The 19378-nt window shown below is 37.3% G+C and overlaps 2 long non-coding RNA genes across 2 annotated transcripts in view; one reads left to right on the top strand and one right to left on the bottom strand.

The window, feature by feature from the left end:
* Positions 1 to 19378, bottom strand: part of LOC134284105 (uncharacterized) — a 259257-nt gene that overhangs the window by 193489 nt on the left and 46390 nt on the right. The window lies entirely within an intron of this gene.
* LOC134290098 (uncharacterized) lies at positions 6546 to 19303 on the top strand. The gene is made up of 2 exons (XR_009998863.1): positions 6546 to 7046; positions 16737 to 19303. It is a non-coding gene; the product is annotated as an uncharacterized LOC134290098 (long non-coding RNA).

Here is a 19378-nt window from a genome sequence, read left to right as displayed (position 1 = left end):
ACCCTTGGAGGAATTTCTGGAAGATTCTCTGGAGGAATCTCTGGGGATATCCCTGGAGAAATTTGTGAAGAAAATTCTTTAGGAATCCTTGAAGGAATTCCTGTACAAATCTCTGGAGGAATTCTTCTGGAGGAATGCCTGGAGGAATCCCTGAAAAATTCCTGAAAGTGTTCCTGGAGAATCTCCCGGAAGTATCTCTGAAGAAACTCCTAGAGAATTTCCTGAAAAAATCCTGGAGGAATTACTGACATAGTTTCTGGAGGATGTCCAGGAACAATTCCTGGAGGAGTTCCTGTAGAAACTCCTGGGGTATTTTTTGGAGGCATTTCTGGAGAAGTTCCTGGCGAAATTCCTAGATAAAATTATAGAGAAATTCCTGAAGGACTTCCTAGAGTTATTTCTGTGGGAATTGCTTTAGATCTCTAGAGGAATTCTTGAATGAACTACTGGATGAATTTCTAGAGGAATCTCCAGAGGAATTGTGAGAGATTTCTATTTCTGTTATTTTTCTATTTCTGAAAAAAAAATCCTTTGATAAATTTTTGGAGGAAATGCTAGTAGAATTTCTGAAGGAATTCCTGGAGAAATCCTTGAACTAATTCCTGAAGGAATCTCTGGGGGAATCCATGGAGAAATTTGTGAAGAAATCCCTGGAGGAATTTCTAAAGGAATTCCTGAAGCAATACCTGGAGATATTCCTGGAGAATTTCTTGGACGAATTTCCGAAGAAATCTCTAGAGGATTTGCTGGAAGAATCCTTAGAGGAACTTCTGAAGAATTCCGTGGAGGAATCTTCGAAGGATTTCCTGGAAGAATTCCCTGGAGAAATCCCTGGAGTATTCCCTGAAGGAATTCATGGAGAAATCTCAGGAGAAACTACTGGAGAAATGCCTGGAAGAATCCCTGAAGAATTCCTGAGGGTATACCTGAAGAATATCCTGGAGAAATTTCTGAAAAAAATCCCCAGAAGATTTTCGAGAAGAAATCCTGGAGAAATTGCTAACATAATTTCTGAAGGATGTCCAGGAGTAATTCCTGGATCAATTCCTAGAGAAATTGCTAGAGGATTTCCTGAAAAAGTTGTTGGGGTAATTCCTGGAGGATTTTTTTTTTAATTTTTATTTCTGTGCATTTTCACTACAGTATGACCCATAAAAAAAATGCGACATTCCATTGTTTAGCAGTATTTGATGATTTTTAATGAAATAATCCCAATGAATTAAACTTTTTTGGATTAGGATACAATAAGGAGGTCATTGTCACACAGGATCTCTAAAATTTTTGTCAAAATATTCATTGGTTACGTATATGGGATACCTTATAATTGTTAACAATTTCTAAATAAAATCAAGTTTTCCTATAATTTTCATAGCAAAATGAACTAAGATAAAAACTTTTAAACACATGGAAACCATGAAGAAATATGTACTCTTTAATACGCCCATGTTTGAAAAATATTTTACAAATAATTTCAAATGTTTAGGAAACAAAAACTAAAAAAAGTGCTACATATTAAAAACCGTATTTAAGATAAATAATAAAAACTTAACACTGTTAGAACATTTTTCAAAACATTTTTTTGTCGATGAAGGCATATATACCTACCTTTATGATAGGTACAAATACTATGTACTTAAAAACAATTTCATGCTTAAAACATAATATGTTCTAAAAATTATCATTTGTCAAATAATTCAATTTTCACAAAATGTCTCTTAATTTATAAGTTAATATTTTTTTCGTACTTGTCCGACGAACCAACCAACTCCTGAAGACCTTATCCAGCCATAAAAGTACTATTTTGAAAATAAAGTTTGATTGAATGTGATTGAAAGCAATTGAAAGAAAATTATATCCTTAAAAACGGCCTCTGGCGCGTGGACGATTTCGACATCCATATGTTCAACGTTATATTTCCGAAGGTATTTGCATGGAATCAGCCTATGTTCCTTTGCCATTATAAGATTAGTGGCTCTACTATACTATCCAATAGATACATGCGAGGTTAATCAGTTCGAAGTAGGGGAACGATGACTTTGAAAACTGTCGCATTTTTTTTTATGGGTCATACTGTATTGCTAATTCTACACTATTTCCTGAAACAGTTTCTGGAGAAATTCCTGAATAAAAGCCTGGAGGAATTCCTGGAGGTTTTCCTTTGGGAATTGCAGGAGGAATCCTTGAAGGAATTCCTGGAGGAATTCTCGCAACAATTACTGAATAAATTTCTGGGGGAATCTCCAGAGGAATTCTGGAAGAAGTTTTTGAAAAAATCCCTTGAGAAATTCCTGGATGAATTTCTAGAGTAATTTCTGGATGAATTCCTGGAGGAATCCTCGAAAGAATTTCTGAAGGAATCCCTGGAAAATCCTTGGTAAAATTCGCGAAGAAATCCCTGGAAAAAATCTCTAAAGAAATTCCTGGAGAAATGTTTAGCGGAATTCCTTGAGGAATCCCTGCAGCAATTCTTGGTGGAAAATCTGGAAGAATACTTGGAGGAATTCCTGAAAAAAAAATCTAGAACGTATTCCTAGAGAAAATCCTTAGAAGAACTTTTAAAAGATTCTTTGGAGAAATTCCTGGATGAATTGTTGACATAAATTATAATGGAATTCCTTTATTGATTCCTGGTGAATTTCTTGGAGAAATTCCTGGAGGAGACCCTGGAGAAATTCCTGGATGAATTTCTGGAGGTATCTCAGGATGAATTCCTGAAGCAATCCCAGGAGAAACTCCTGGAGGAGTCCCTGGAGCAATTTCTGGAGAAATGCCTGGTGGGATTCCTGGAGAAATCGCTGAAAAAAATTCCTGGATAAGTCTCTACAAGAATCCAAGGAGGAATTCCTGGAAGACTGCCTGCCTAGGAGAATTCCTGGTGGAATCCTTGGAAGATTCCCTGAAGTAATTCCAGAAGAAATCTTTGGAGGGATTCCTGTAGGAATCTCTGGAAAAACATCCTTGAATATTTACTGGTTAAATTTATGTAGAAGAAAGAATCACGGAAGCAATTACTGGAGGTATCTCTGGAGGAAGTCCTGAAGGAATGCATTGAGGAAACTCTGCCACAAAAGTTCAGCCTATTGGACGCAGTGGCTTAATTTCCCCAACAGGGGAGGAAAAAAGTTGGAGGGGTTGTATACTAGACACGACCGCAAGTCTGACGTTGAATAACGTCCGTTTATGCATTAGTTTCGATTATTGAATGCTGTATTAACATTGATGACTGTGATGTGAAATTTTGGTTTGGTTTAGTTTGATTGTGGACGGCAATTGATAGTGGAGTTTATTATTTATCATTATGTTCGATCCGATTCATTCCTTATGAACTTTGCCGTTCAATTTGAATAGGTCGTAAATTTGCTGGGATTCCTATACAGATACGACCTATTCAAATTGAACGTCAGAACTACTTAAACCTGTGTACTAGCCCAGCACTAGGTTTTCTTGGTTCACCATTTATGGGCAGCCCAGGTACTGGTAGTCGTAACTAGTTTCTCTTTCATTAAACTATGTTGTTGCTCTCGAAATACAGTGAGTCAATTTGCAGAACAATTTCAGCGGGCCAACTGTAGTTTGCTAGACCTTTGAATTTCTTTGGATGCTATCAGGTAATTATTTTGCGAAGAAAATTGATGCAGATTTCAAATCCTCTCGCACAATTTCTCTGCTTTTGCAGGTTTATATCGTCCCCTTAATGCTAGAACTAGGTAACTCGAAATTTGACGTTTTTGAGTTGAATATACCATTATATCGAGCTTTTTGAGCTCTATAACATATCCGAAAACCAATGAAATATGATTATAAACGACGAAAATATTCACCATTTTCAAAACTAGGTAACTCAGTGTAGAATACAGGAACTGAGTGCTATAACTAGGTAACTAAGAAAATCATATCTATTTCAAACCGCACAGGTTAAAAGCTATCGGACGCTTGGACGTGGAAATGTAACTAGTCATTCTATTGTTAGTAGATTGAAAATCTACTACTGTTTTTCATTTTAGGCCTAAGAACTTAAAAAAGTTGGAGGGGTTGTATACTAGACACGACCGCAAGTCTGACGTTGAATAACGTCCGTTTATGCATTAGTTTCGGTTATTGAGTGCTGTAATTAACATTGATAAAGACTGTGATGCGAAATTTTGATTTGGTTTAGTTTTATTGTAGACGGCGATTTATAGTGGAGTATGTTATATGGGTTCATTCATATATTACGTAATGCAAAATTTGGCAGTTTTCGACCCCCTCCCTCCCCCACATAACAACTTCTATATGGGATATTTTGAAATTTTGTATGAAGCGTAACACAGCTCGAGACCTCCCTCCCCCTCAGTGTTGTGTAATATTTGAACGGACCCTATGAATTCGATAATTAACCCTTGAGTGGAATTTTCGGTGGCCCTGAAAAGAACTGTTGGTTTGATTGGAGATGGTGATTGGTCAATCTTGTTGTTAATGAAGATTGATTTGTCGCCATGTCATGCATCTTGATGCCGATGAAGGTTTGTGGAACAATCTCAGAAGATTGGTTGGAATCGGTTGGTGTTACTGTTTTGAAAAATCTGCAATCTATATATATAAAAATGAATTTCTGTCTGTCTGTCTGTCTGTCTGTCTGTCTGTCTGTCTGTCTGTCTGACCGCTATGGATTCGGAAACTACTGAACCAATCGACTTCAAATTTTGTATGTAGGGGGGTTTGGGACCGGGGAAGGTTCTTAGCCTGGTGTGAGACCTCTCCGGTATCTGAAACGGGGGGTTTCCATACAGATGACTTCGCGGGCGGCGTCCCTATAGAGCTGCATGTCAAAAAACACAGTAGGCAGGCAGTACGACGTTTGCCGGGACAGCTAGTTATTATATAAAAAGAAAATAGGGTTAAGTACTGTTCCTTTTAATTCCACTAAAAATTTGCATACTTTGACAGATACGTATTTCGACCTCAACTGTAAGGTCATCTTCAGTGTCTTGTACTTGACTCGACTTCACCATCATGCAATTATTATTAGTAGATAATCAAGATAAATCCGACAAACTACATGGTTAACTCATAAATACTGTCAGCATCGGTCGGTGGAGGAAGCACCGCATAGCATCACTAGGTTTCATACCTCACATTTCGAGGAAATGCCAAATCCTCGAATAATCCTCTTTGAGTTGTTGCTTGAGCCGTGTTTGACGCCAGATTGGTGCAGATTTCAGATCCTCTCGCACAATATCTCTGCTTTTGCAGGTTTTTGAAATTTTGAATGGACGCTACAAGATTTGACCTGCGTAGTAGTTGGTTTTAACATATTTTCATAAACGAATTTGTCAAAACTATTTAATAATCATTACCTTTAACAGAATTGTCTTGGTAACCGTTCATTTTATAAGAATTAAAACCTATGCAATCCAACAGATCATTCAAAAATGCAAATCATCAAGCTTTTGCTGATGGTGGACTAAATTTACCAAAACTTAATTAAATAACTAATAATTTTTAGATATCATCGTTCAGTTTTCTTCTGGATTGTGTGGTAAAAATGGGCATAGAAGTGTTCAATTTTTGCGGAGACAACACACATTGAAATTTGGCTGGGAAATATCAAGGATGCTACAGAATCTAATATATTTCCACTACTCCGTTTGCAAAGTTTATGCTATGGTTTTGGACTTAGCCGGTTTTGACACATTTGTGACCTGCCGCGTCGTCTAAGAAAGTTATTCGGGTCACTCTTGTGGGGAACATTTTTGAAGCCCTTAGAAGGGCTGTTTAATTTTATTTGTTGTACAATAATCGTTCAATTATTACATGAGATGTAAATCGGTAGCTATGCCAACCAAACCCAGAACGGCATCGGTGGCGTTGACTCCGATGGGGTTTTGCGATGGAGATGCTGCGCAAACTCGGGACAAAAGAAAGCCCTCGTTGTGGCCGCGCACCAGTTTGAACTGGCTGATTGCTCCACTGGCGCCGCGTACAACGATGCGAAGGAGAGCGTAACAGCCGACAACCACCGCGCTCGGCTTGCCAAAGCATACTGATGGAAAACGCAAACGGAGAAACTGGCTAGCTCTCCTTCGACGCGATCCCCTCGAGAGGTCCAGAAAGAATGATGGAAGATGAGAAGAAGCAGTTTGCTTTTATACGGCACAATGGCCTGGCTTCCCCTCTCGAACGTGATTGGTTAAATGTGAGGGGAGTAAAATTCAACGATGCCATACAAATTCATCTGCAATAATTTATTATAGCGGAGAATTAAAATATACTAAAATGATTATTATTAGCCATTTCCAAATCAGTATGTAGGCTTGGGATTAACCAATATTATAAGGTTTAGTAAGGAATGACAATTTCTAAAGATTACAGATATTTGAAATTCTTAAATTATTATTGAAATTTGGCAACGCTGGTTAACAGTTTTCATTTTCCAGCAAACCTGCCATATTTCAAAGTTGTAGAAATTTCAAGCAGATTTATGATGCGCGATAAGTTTAGGCTTTTGTTACCGTATCTTGAATTTAGAATAGATTCTACATCAAGCGGTTAAAATATACCCAGTTGTTGCCATGCGCATCCGCTACCGCACTGGGAAAATGCGAATGAGCCACGGCTGCTTCTAGGTTGCTGGCGGTGCTCTCGAAGTAGGTTTCAAAATGTTTGCAGGAATTCGAATCAACTCTTACGTGGAATTTAGAATTGTAGCCCTAATCAGGGCTGTTTAATTTTGATTTCACAAAACCAAACCGCGTTGCTGCCGTGTCGTCGGCGCCCATCCGCTTCCGAACTGGGGAAATGATAAATTATTCCACCACCGCCGCTGCTGCTCCGTTGTCGTCGGTGCGTCCGTCCGTCTAGCGCGGTCGACAGCGTGAGAATGTGCTGTGAGAAGAGAATGCTGAGCGAAAATGCAAACCGAGCTGTGCTCCTCCGTCTCTGATCCGGTAAACGAGCTGCCGCGCGCGAAGAGGCACCGACCATCGCGCTCGGCTTGCCAAAGAACACTAAATGAAAACGCAAACGGAGCAAACTGCACAGCTCTCTGCCGATGCGTTCCCCTCGAGGTGTTGATGAAGAATGAAGGAAGAGGAGAAGAAGATTATCTTTTATACTGCTCGGCGGTCGACGGAAAAATCCAAAACTGTGCTCGAACGTGATTGGCTGGATAAAACATGGGTTCACTTTTCTCAAATTTTCAATAGTCTACTATTGAAAATCAATATTTACCTAGCATGGATTCGACGCGTAAATAAATTTCTGATAGATTCATGCAAAAAGATTGAAAATCCATCAATAATTGACAAAGTTATTAGCGGTCAAAACCTAACCACTTTTCGTTACATGCTCAAATTTACTGTTTTCTGAATTGTACCCCCATATCTTGCCGAACGACGTTATTCAACGTCAAAAATTTACTTGTATTGAATTAGCTAAAAACTGTGATTGTTTGTAGAAGATTATTTTATGAACATTTTAAGGTGTCATGAGGTGATAGCAGGCATCCTAGCCAAATCAGTAATTACACGTTAATTTCAATATGAGAATCCTTTTAAATTTCCATACTACAACAAGAAAACTGAAAAGAATGATATTAATAGTGGTAAAAACTAGGTATCTCAGATTATTTATGTTGCATTTTGAGTGCTATAACTAGGTAACTCGACCATTTTTTAACCATTTATTGTTTTTATCAAACGTTTAAGCTAAAATAGTTCAAAACTTTTTCTTGTAGCAGAAAGAGTAGAAGCTGAATAAGCAATCAAAGGCAAAAAATAATTATTTCACAGGCTCCATACCTTTGGAACAACTGCATGAAAAATTGTAAAATTTTCAAAGCCGTTTTTCTCGAAACTATGATTTTCGAGTTACCTAGTTCTAGCATTAAGGAGCAACTTCAAAGAATACCAATATGGCTGCCACAATGGCCGGCTTGGACCCCTACTCACGTTTTTAAGAGCACAAATCTTAAAAATTCGTAAACAAATGCGCTCGATTTGGAAAAGCTGCCTCCTTTTACAAGTGAGCAAAGCCAGGCTAATCAAGTGCGGCATGATTCGATGCTTCGTTCGTCAGATTTGTGCCTCTAAAGTTTGTATGCAAAATTGCAATGGGATTTCTTGATGTTTCACCTTAAGGGGACGATATATAGAAATTTAGAATGGACGCGACAAAACTTGTTCCGCGTAGTAGTTGGTTTTAAAATGTTTCCATAAACGAATTTTTCAAAACCATTTAAAAATCTTCACCTATAACAGAATTGTCTTGGTAACCGTTCATTTTATAAGAGTTTAAACAGATGCAATCCAACAGATCATTCAAAAATGCAAATCATTAGGCTTTTGCTAATTGGTGGACTGGAATTACCAATATGTAATTATATAACTAAGAATTCCTAGATATCATACAGTTTTCTTCTAGATTGTGTGGCAAAAATGGGTATAGAAATGTTTAATTTTTGCGGACCAACACACATTAAAATTTGGCTGTGAAATATAAAGGATGCTACAACAATCTAATATATTTCCACTATTCCGCTTGCAAAGTTTATGCTACGGTTTTAAGACTTAGTCGGTTTTGACATATTTGTGACCCGACGCGTCGTCTAAGAAAATTATTTGATTCACTCTTGTGAGGAACATTTTTGGAGCCCTTAGAAAGGCTATTTAATTTTATTTGTTGTACAATAATCGTTCAATTGTTGCATCAGGTGAAAATCGGTAGCTATGCCAACCAAATCCAGGACGGCATCGGTGGAGTTGATTCCGCTGGGGGTTTTGCGATGGCGATGCTGCACAAACTCGGGGCAAAAGAAAGCCCTCGTTGTTGCCGTGCACCAGTTTGAACTGGCTGATTGCTCCAGTGGCGCCGCGTACAACGATACGAAAGAGAGCGTAACACCCGACAACCACCGCGCTCGGCTTGCCAAAGCATACTGATAGAAAACGCAAACGGAGAAACTGGCTAGCTCTCCATCTATGTGATCCCCTCGACGGGTCAAGAAAGAATGATGGAAGATGAGAAGAAGCAGTTTGCTTTTATACGGAACAATGGCCTGGCTTCCCTTCTCGAACGTGATTGGTTAAATGTGAGGGGAGAAAAATTCAACGATGCCATACAAATTTATCTGCAATAATTTATTATAGCGGAGTATTAAAATGTATTAAAATGATTATTATTAGCCATTTCCAAATCAATATGTAGGCTTAGGATTAATCAATATTATAATGTTAATGGGCCCATATTGCCGAGGCGGTAAACGCACGGGTATTCAGCATGACCATGCTGAGGGTGACTAGTGATGTCGCAAATTAATCGATTATCCCAATTAATCGATTAATCGTTCAACTAATCGATTAAATTTTAATCGAGTAGCGCCTTATTCGATTATTCCGATAATCGATTATTTGTTTCGATTATTTCATCGATTATTAAAAAACGTGGTACACAGAAACAGTCGTCATACTCTGCTCGCTTCCCGTCGATCATCTTTTCAACACTAGTTTGTGTTATGGGATAAAAAAAAGAACAGGGGCTTGGGACCCTAGAAGTGCCATAGTGAAGGAATTTTTGAAAAATATTGGAACGGGGCTTCACAGTTTATGACCATGGGAACTTGGGGTGTTCAATTGATATGTTGATTAGAACGTGCATATATTTAGGCGCTTTCGAATGCTCAAAGCTTTTTAAAATAACATTTGTAGAGTTTTCTTACAAATCTCAATGTTGTCTGGATCAAGCAGCGCCAAAGTTTTGATTATGTTTTTTCCAATGCATTGCCACTTGTTCTTGGTAAATCAATCATAATAGAATCTAAATCTGGGTTTGAACCTCTTAACAAAGCGTAGTTTTACGAAATAGAATCAATTCCGTAAATTGGAACAAGATTACACCAATAAACGCCTAAACGTATGTAATTCCATTGCAGAAACATGTCCCGTAAACAATCTGCTCTACATCAACGTTCTGACTATTTTTTTCAATAAAAGGCCACTTATTTTCGGTAAATCGATCATAGTAGATTCCAAATCTGGCCTTGACTCTCTTAATGAAGCGTGTTTTTATGAATTGGAATCAATTTTGTAAATTGAGTCAGAAATCTCCATACACCGATAAACGCCTTAAAGTAGGCAATGCCCATGTAAATTCAAGTAGATTGAAAGATAGAACTGTTGTGTTAAAAATTTGTATAAAAAACTTCGAAAACAACTTAAATAAAGGAAACTTATTATGCGTAGCATATAATCATATGTTAATGTACCGTAAAAAAAATATTTTTCATAAATACCGTAATCCGGGGTAACATTGATCAAAATTTACGATTTTCTTTAGTAGTTCTCTTGTAGAAGCAAACGTTACATGTTTCGTTTGTGTTGAAAACGCCCTTATTAACTAAATTCGGGGTCCCTGATTTCGAATATGTTGTCCAAATTCTTACAGCTTACCTACTTTTAAAGTTATTTTAGGATTAAAATCCTATAAACCAAGAATAACGCCTAAAGGTAGGCAATTACTTAGGTAGACTAATCTTAATAAATCGTCTATTTAATTGAATAGGAGCACTTTCAGTTTGTTTCAGTTTTGTTGATGAAATTTAACTCTGACATGTCATGTTTAGTTAATACAATGATTTCGAACCTCAAATGTAGGGGGATTAGGAGCATAATGGACATCCGGGGCGAAATGGACACCCCTGTTTTTGCCGAAACCGTTTAGTTTTATGTAAAACTTTTAACGCATAAGTGTAAGGAACAAGTCATTGTTCTATTTTTCAAAAGTACCATTTACATTCCTTCAAAATAACCAAAATATCATTGAAATTGAAGTACCGTAATCCGGGGTATCATTGATCAGCGGGGTAACATTGATCGGCTTGACCCACCTCATGAAATGTTCAAACAAGCATTTTACATTGAATCAGGTCCTGCTATTGAATGGTATATCGTAATCAGCTATCATTCAGCTATAAAATGACATGCAATTTATGAAAGTTGAATTTCATAAACATTGAATTAAATCGATTTTTCCATAACTGTGTTTCGTAACGCATTGAGATACATTGTCAAACATTCATGCTTGGCGTGAATACTAGATACAATATGAGGTTCGAAATCACCGTAGTACTTCAATATGATATCCTAGAGTTAGATTTAATAAACGAAACCTTTATGAAAATGCTATTTTTCAGTAAAATATACGATTTATTAAAAGTCGGCTATCAATTCCTTAAGCCATTGCCTACCTTTAGGCGTTATTCGTGGTTTAGAGGGTTTTATTCCTAAAATAACTTAAAAAGTATATAATTTGTAAGAATTTGGACAACATATTCGAAATAAGCGACCCCGAATTTAGTAAGTAAGGGTATTTTCAACACAAATGAACATTGATCACTGACATGATCAATGTTACCCCAAATCAACAAAATCAAAAAATAGATTAAAAAAAATATTTAAACATGTTTTAAAGTTTTACAATACTTTTTCGAGTAACTTAACACATACTCAGAGGGCCAGTACTTGTTTTAAAAATATAAAACATGTAACGTTTGCTTTACCAAGAGAATTATTCAAGAAAGATAGAAAATTCTGATCAATGTTACCCCGGATTACGGTATGTTTCTCATGTGGTGGATTTCTTATAATTACGAAGCAGCAGCAAATAAGGTATTGCGAGTGTTTGAGTGTGTCCACCATAAAAACAAGTGAAATGTTAGCTTATCTACATGTATACGCAGATTTAGCAATGGATGAAGTATTATATTTTTGTTGTAGTCGATTCGGGGCGAAACACTGGCAATTATGAATGGATGTACGCGCGTTGCATACTGTTAGGCGTTTTAAAGAGTTTGGAAAAAATCAATCCGATTATTTTAGCCTAAAATTTATTTAATTAATTTTGATGTTATGTAAACTCGTCTAAGATGGCGTATCATCTGGTATGGATCTCCGTAGGCAAATTACTTAACTGGTCGATATGATCAAAGATGCAGCATAAAATATGCAGGGTTGTTCATTATGCCCCGATGGGTGTCCATTTCGCCCCGTAACTTTCCTGCCAGCCCCAAAAAACACACGGGTTACAATTCATCATTTCTTCACAATAATGACATTCTACCTGCTATAAATGATTGAAATACATAGGAAACAAGTTAAAGCTGTAAGCCAACTGATAATATGTTAAGATTTTGTCTGTTATACAGGCCTAACATACTCATTTGCTTAGGGTGTCCATTATGCCCCTAATCCCCCTATATTGGAATTTTCACAAAATTTTAACAACAGCTTGAAATTAAATACCAGAGTATTGCATACTGTTAGGCGTTTATCAGGGTACGGAGGTTTCTGTTCTGTTCCAATTTACAAAATTGAATTCAATTTGTAAAAAAAATGCTTCGTTAAGAGATTCAAAGCCAAATTTGGATTCTATTATGATTTTTTTACCGGAAACAAACGGCAATAACCATCATTTAACACAATTAATGGCTTATTAGCTAATTTTCCAAACGTGTCCGTCCTACCCGCTCTACCGGTCCGTTTCAACCGCACAGTTGAAAAACATATAACTCTGGAGATCACTTTTTGATTACCGTAAAATGGGGTATCTTTGATAATGCGGGTAACTTTGATAGTTCGACAGGCATGGTATAGTTTACCTTATAACTATGATTCCTTCAACCAGTTAAGAAAAAGGCAAACATAGATCAATACTATACATATGAAAGTCCATCTTAAACGTATTTTCATTAAAACCGAGTTTATATTTAACTTTTTGAGCAAAAAATAAAAATTGTGGATATTTTTGCCATCTGTCAACCCTTTCAAACAACCTGCTGTACAACTTTGTTTCGACTATTTTTTCAATAAATGACCTCTTGTTCTCGGTAGATCCAACACAGTAGATTCCAAATCTGGCCTTCAATCTCTTAACGAAGTGTGTTTTTACAAACTGGAATCAATTTTGTAAATTGGGACATAAATCTCCATATACCAATAAACGCCTAAAAGTATGCAATGCCCTTGTAATTTCATGCAGTTAAATCTGTTATGTACAAAATTTGTTTATAAAACATTCAGAAACACCCCCAAAAATGAAAATATATTACGAATAACATGTAATCATATTATAAATTACCGATAAACATATATTTTTACAAAGATAATGATTTTTGATAGCTAAACTCAATGTGTTTTTCACTCAGTACTCCACAAACTCGTTTGTCCATGTAGAATTTAGTGAAAAAAATCCCTATTTTGCTATAACAATTCAATCTAATATATTCCACAAGTCTTCGCTCATCATGTTCATGCTCTCAAGATTTCAATCTGTGTTGATTTTTTGGGATTTGATGTGTTTTTCTGGGCACTATCAAAGTTACCCCAAAATGAAAATCTGGTTCTCGCTCATATGAAAATCTAAAAATCATCTAAAATATTTCAAATTATCGGATCTTTCAATTGCAATTGATAACCGATATCCCAGTACTTGTTTTAAAAATATAAAACTAGGGGAAATACTGTTACATAGGAAAATAATGAGAAATTTTGCTGAAAAACTATCAAAGTTACCCCGTTTTACGGTACCCTAAAAGTCACGGAAAATCCAATTTAATTGTAAAATCGGTTTCCACACTGTAAAGTACCTTAGTTTAAGTATATTTTATAGGAATAAAATTTAAATTAACGGATTGTTAAACTGTCAAAATTGAGTGTTTCCTAAGCATAAAAATAAGCTATAAAAATACAAACAGAACAGCAGATTACTGCAGTCACCACGTTGCGAAACAATATCATTCACAAATGTTATCATAGCATATTCACGTTGTTCTTTAAAGTTTGTTGATTATCATACAACACGATTCATAAGAAGGCAGTGGAAAAGTTGTCCATCTCAGTTTACGTAGAGCAAATAGCAAGAATTTCTTTTGCACCGATTCTATGCATTCTTCATAAGTTTTCATATGAGGACCAAACAATACTACAATATTCAAGAATCGATCTCACATAAGAAATGTATAATGTTTTGATAGTGTATGGATCGTGAAAGTTGATAGGTACCTACTACTAAATCGCCCTATAAACCCCAGCATGTTGGTATCTTTAATGCAGCCAAAACATAGCGGATCGCTGTACCACCGATGAACCGTGCAAATGTTTAAGAAAATACTATAATAAAAATAATCGATTATCAGGAATAATCGATTAATTATAGCCGATTAATCGAATCGATAATCGCCATGGCAAAACATAATCGATTACCGATTAATCGATTATTTGAAATTTTGCGACATCACTACAGGGTGACGGGTTCGATTCCCGGTCGGTCCAGGATCTTTTCGTAAAGGAAATTTCCTTGACTTCCTTGGGCATAGAGTATCTTCGTGCCTGCCACACGATATACACATGCAAAATGGTCATTGGCAGAGGAAGCTCTCAGTTAATAACTGTGGAAGTGCTCATAGAACACTAAGCTGAGAAGCAGGCTTTGTCCCAGTGAGGACGTTACGCCAAGAAGGGAGAGAGAGAGAATGTTTAGTAAAGATTGACAGTATATAGTACAAAAGTCATGTATTTTCGACCAAAATTTCTAAAGATTACAGATATTTGAAATTCTAAAATTCTTATTGGAATTTGGCAACGCTGGTTACCATATTCATTTTCCAGCAAACCTGTCATTTTTCAAAGTTGAAAAAATTTTAAGCAGATTTATTATGCGCGCATAAGTTTATGTTTTTGATCACCGTATCTTGAATTTAGAATAGATTCGACATCATGCGGTTAAAATATTCCCAGTTGTTGCCATGCCCATTCGCTACCGCACTGGGAAAATGCTAATAAGCCACCGCCGCTGCTGCTAGGTTGCTGGCGGTGCTTGTACCGCGTTCGGCGGTGCTCTCGAAGTAGGTTTCAAGATGTTTGAACTTGCGTTTCTTCAATTTCTAGTGGAATTCGAATCAACTCTTACGTGGAATTTAAAATTGTAGTCCTAATAAGGGCTGTTTAATTTTGATTTCACAAAACCAAACCGCGTTGCTGCCGTGTCGTCGGCGCCCATCCGCTTCCGAACTTGGGAAATGATAAATTATTCCACCACCGCCGCTGCTGCTCGGTTGTCGTCGGTGCGCCCGTCCGTTTACCGCGGTCGACAGCGTGAGAATGTGCTGTGAGATTGCTGAGCGAAAATGCAAACCGAGCTGTGCTCCTCCCCTCCGTCTCTGATCCGGTGAACGGCTCTGCTCGAGCTGCCGCGCGCGAAGACGCACCGCACCGACCACCGCGCTCGGCTTGCCAAAGAACACTAATGTCGAATTCGTTTATTCCCGACGGTGCACTGCACCGGTGTAGCAATTGACACCGGAAAAACGAACGATTTTGGTGCAATTTGTTGACAGCTTTTGATGGTATTAGTAAGAGCGCGTGAGAGCGTCAATGAAACCAATAAAGGATATCAAAAATAAACATAATCAATGTTTTCATGATTTCTGTGATGAACAAAATTATTTTTTATTTATTTTTATTTTTTACTTTCTATATCCAATTTAACAATTTTAAAAGTTTTCAGTAATCCACTTGTATTTACATGATAAACTTGTAATGATAAATGTTACAATGTTAGAGGCACTTCAATAGAAAAAGTTTAGCTACAACGTTAAAAGGAAAATAAATAAAAGCCTTTTAAAACACAAAGTTATTGAAATGCAACTCATATTAAAAACGCTTTAACCATCCTTTAGTGGCATTTGTTTGACTTTCAATGTAATTCAAAAATTCAATATTTGTTGTAAGAAAACAAAATAGAACTTACGGTTTTTGAAACTGTTTGTACCTACAAAATGTTACTTCAGTAATATTTCAGTCCAATTTGAATTAATAGATTTTTATTCTATTCTGGGCTTATCAAAAATGTATTACGTCAATTTCTTTCATAATTAATAGATCACCATGCGATTGAAAATTCTAATGATTAATATTATTAAAAGTAATCCACATATTTGCGATTATCAAAAAATAGTGAAGGAAAAAATATACGTTGAATCAACTCTTTGAAATTTCATGTTACCGATAAATTTTGAAAATTCCTCAGAAGTTGAAAGCGTGATAATCATCGATCAAGTTTAAATAATTTTTAAACGCACAGATTCGCAGTTTGGAAATTGAAACATCTCAAAATAAACGAATATCCAAGAAAACTCTGGAGCTCGATTTGAATAGGTCGTATGTGCTTTTGTCGATATAAAATTCGATCAGTATATTTTAGTAATAGTAGTGATATGGATGATATTTCTGTGGATTTTAATGATAAAACCGAAAGCCTGTTTTGTAAGGAATGGGTTGTATGTATAAATTTTGTTGAATTTCAACAGTTTCCGCTATAAGAAGCGAATCCAACTGATCGAGTTTTATATCGACGAAAGCACATACGACCTATTCAAATCGAGCTCCAGAACTGTTTGCCTCATGCCGAAGAGAAAATCATTATTCCTACCAAAACAAAACCACGATACAAGTTCAGCGATATGCATGTATTGGTAAAACTAGCTTTGTACCTGCTACACCGCGCTCAAACTGGGTGTAGCATTTTCTTGCACCGGTGCCAATCGGGTGTCAAAACAGAACAGTACCTGCGAATAAACGAACGGTTTCGGTGCAAGTTTGCTACACCCGGTGGCAAAGCGGTGCAGGCGGTGCAAATAAACGAATTCGACATAAAACGCAAACGGAGCAAACTGCACAGCTCTCTGCCAATGCGTTCCCTTCGAGGTGTTGATGAAGAATGAAGGAAGAGGGGAAGAAGAAATAGCTTTTATACTGCCAGGCGCTCGACGGAAAAGTCCAAAACTGCGCTCGAACGTGATTGGCTGGATAAAACATGGGTTCACTTTTCCTAAATTTTCAATAGTTTGCTGTTGAAAATCAATAGTTGTTATTAATTAACATAATTGCTGGAAATATTTGCGTCTGATCGGTGCTAAAATTTTTAAAATTCGTTCATAAATGACTGAGTTATTAGCGTTCAAAAGCTGACCACTTTTCGTGACGCGGCCGATTTTTGGTTTTTCTGAAGTTACACCCCTATATGTTGCCGAAGGACGTTATTCAACGTCAAAAGTTTTGTTAAAAACTATCCTCAAGGGTAATTTATGAAATTGCAAAAAACGTTGTACGCAACTCGTTGCAGAACTCGATTTTTCCAGCACTCGTCGTAATTATCCAACTCGGCAAGCCTCGTTGGATAAATGTACGACTCGTGCTGTAAAAATCGTCATTCTGCACCTTGTTGCGTAAACTACTATTACCTATAGCAGAATTGTCTTGGTAACCGTTCATTTTATAAGAATTTAAACAGATGCAATCCAACAGATCATTCAAAAATGCAAATCATTAAGCTTTTGTTAATTGGTGGACTGGAATTACCAATATGTAATTATATAACTTAGAATTTCTAGATATCATACAGTTTTCTTCTAGATTGTGTGGCAAAAATGGGCATAGAAATGTTTAATTTTTGCGGATACAACACACATTACAATTTGGTTGGGAAATATAAAGGATGCTACAACAATCTAATATATTTCCACTATTTCGCTTGCAAAGTTTATGCTACGGTTTTAAGACTTAGTCGGTTTTGACATATTTGTGACCCGACGCGTCGTCCAAGAAAATTATTCGATTCACTCTTGTGAGGAACACTTAGAAAGGCTGTTTAATTTTATTGGTTGTATAATAATCGTTCAATTGTAGCATGAGGTGAAAATCGGTAGCTATGCCAACCAAATCCAGAACGGCATCGGTGGCAAAAGAAAGCCCTCGTTGTTGCCGCGCACCAGTTTGAACTGGCTGATTGCTCCACTGGCGCCGCGTACAACGATACGAAGGAGAGCGTAACAGCCGACAACCACCGCGCTCGACTTGCCAAAGCATACTGATGGAAAACGCAAACGGAGAAACTGGCTATCTCTCCTTCTATGTGATCCCATCGACGGGTCAAGAAAGAATGATGGAAGATGAGAAGAAGCAGTTTGCTTTTGTACGGCACAATGGCCTGGCTTCCCCTCTCGAACGTGAGGGGAGTAAAATTCAACGATGCCATACAAATTTATCTGCAATAATTTATTATAGCGGAGTATTAAAATATACTAAAATGATTATTATTAGCCATTTCCAAATCAGTATGTAGGCTTAGGATTAACCAATATAATAATGTTTAGTAAAGATTGACAGTATATAGTATAAAAGTCATGTATTTTTGACCAAAATTACTAAAGATTACAGATATTTGAAATTCTAAAATTCTTATTGAAATTTGGCAACGCTGGTTAACAATTTCATTTTCCGACAAACCTGCCATTTTTCAAAGTTGAAGAAATTTTAAGCCATTTTATTATGCGCGCATAAGTTTATGCTTTTGTCACCGTATCTTGAATTTAGAATAGATTCGACATCAAGCGGTTAAAATATTCCCAGTTGTTGCCATGCCCATTCGCTACCGCACTTAGAAAATGCTAATTAGCCACCACCGCTGCTGCTAGGTTGCTAGCGGTGCTTGTACCGCGTTCGGCGGTGCTCTCGAAATAGGTTTCAAGATTAATCCTAGTGGAATTCTAATCAACTCTTACGTGGAATTTAAAATTGTAGCCCTTATAAGGGCTGTTTAATTTTGATTTCACATAGCCAAACCACGTTGCTGCCGTGTCGTCGGCGCCCATCCGCTTCCGAACTGGGGAAATGATTAATTATTCCACCACCGCCGCTGCTGCTTGGTTGTCGTCGGCGCGTCCGCCCGTCCACCGCAATCGACAGCGTGAAAATGTGCTGTGAGAATGTTGGGCGAAAATACGAACCGAGCTGTGCTCCTTCGTCTCTGATCCGGCGAACGACTCCGCTCGAGCTGACGCGCGCGAAGACGCACCGCACCGACCACCGCGCTCGGCTTGCCAAAGAACACTAAATGAAAACGCAAACTGCACAGCTCTCTGCCGATGCGTTCCCCTCGAGGTGTCGATGAAGAATGAAGGAAGAGGGGAAGAAGAAATAGCTTTTATACTGCCAGGCGCTCGATGGAAAAGTCCAAAACTGCGCTCGAACGTGATTGGCTGAATAAAACATGGGTTCACTTTTCCTAAATTTTCAATAGTTCGCTGTTGAAAATCAATAGTTGTTATTAATTGACATAATTGCTGGAAATATTTGCGTCTGATCGGTGCTAAAATTTTTAAAATTCGTTCATAAATGACTGAGTTATTAGCGTTCAAAAGCTGACCACTTTTCGTGACGCGGCCGATTTTTGGTTTTTCTGAAGTTACACCCCTATATGTTGCCGAAGGACGTTATTCAACGTCAAAAAAACCCTGGAGGATTTCTTGGAGAAATCTCTGAAAAAGATCTTGTAGGAATTCTTTGAG

The sequence above is a fragment of the Aedes albopictus genome, chromosome 3, assembly GCF_035046485.1.
Source record: "Aedes albopictus strain Foshan chromosome 3, AalbF5, whole genome shotgun sequence".
Lineage (NCBI taxonomy): Eukaryota > Metazoa > Arthropoda > Insecta > Diptera > Culicidae > Aedes > Aedes albopictus.
The sequence above is the reverse complement of the archived record's forward strand: the minus strand, read 5'-3'. Positions and strand labels throughout refer to the sequence as shown.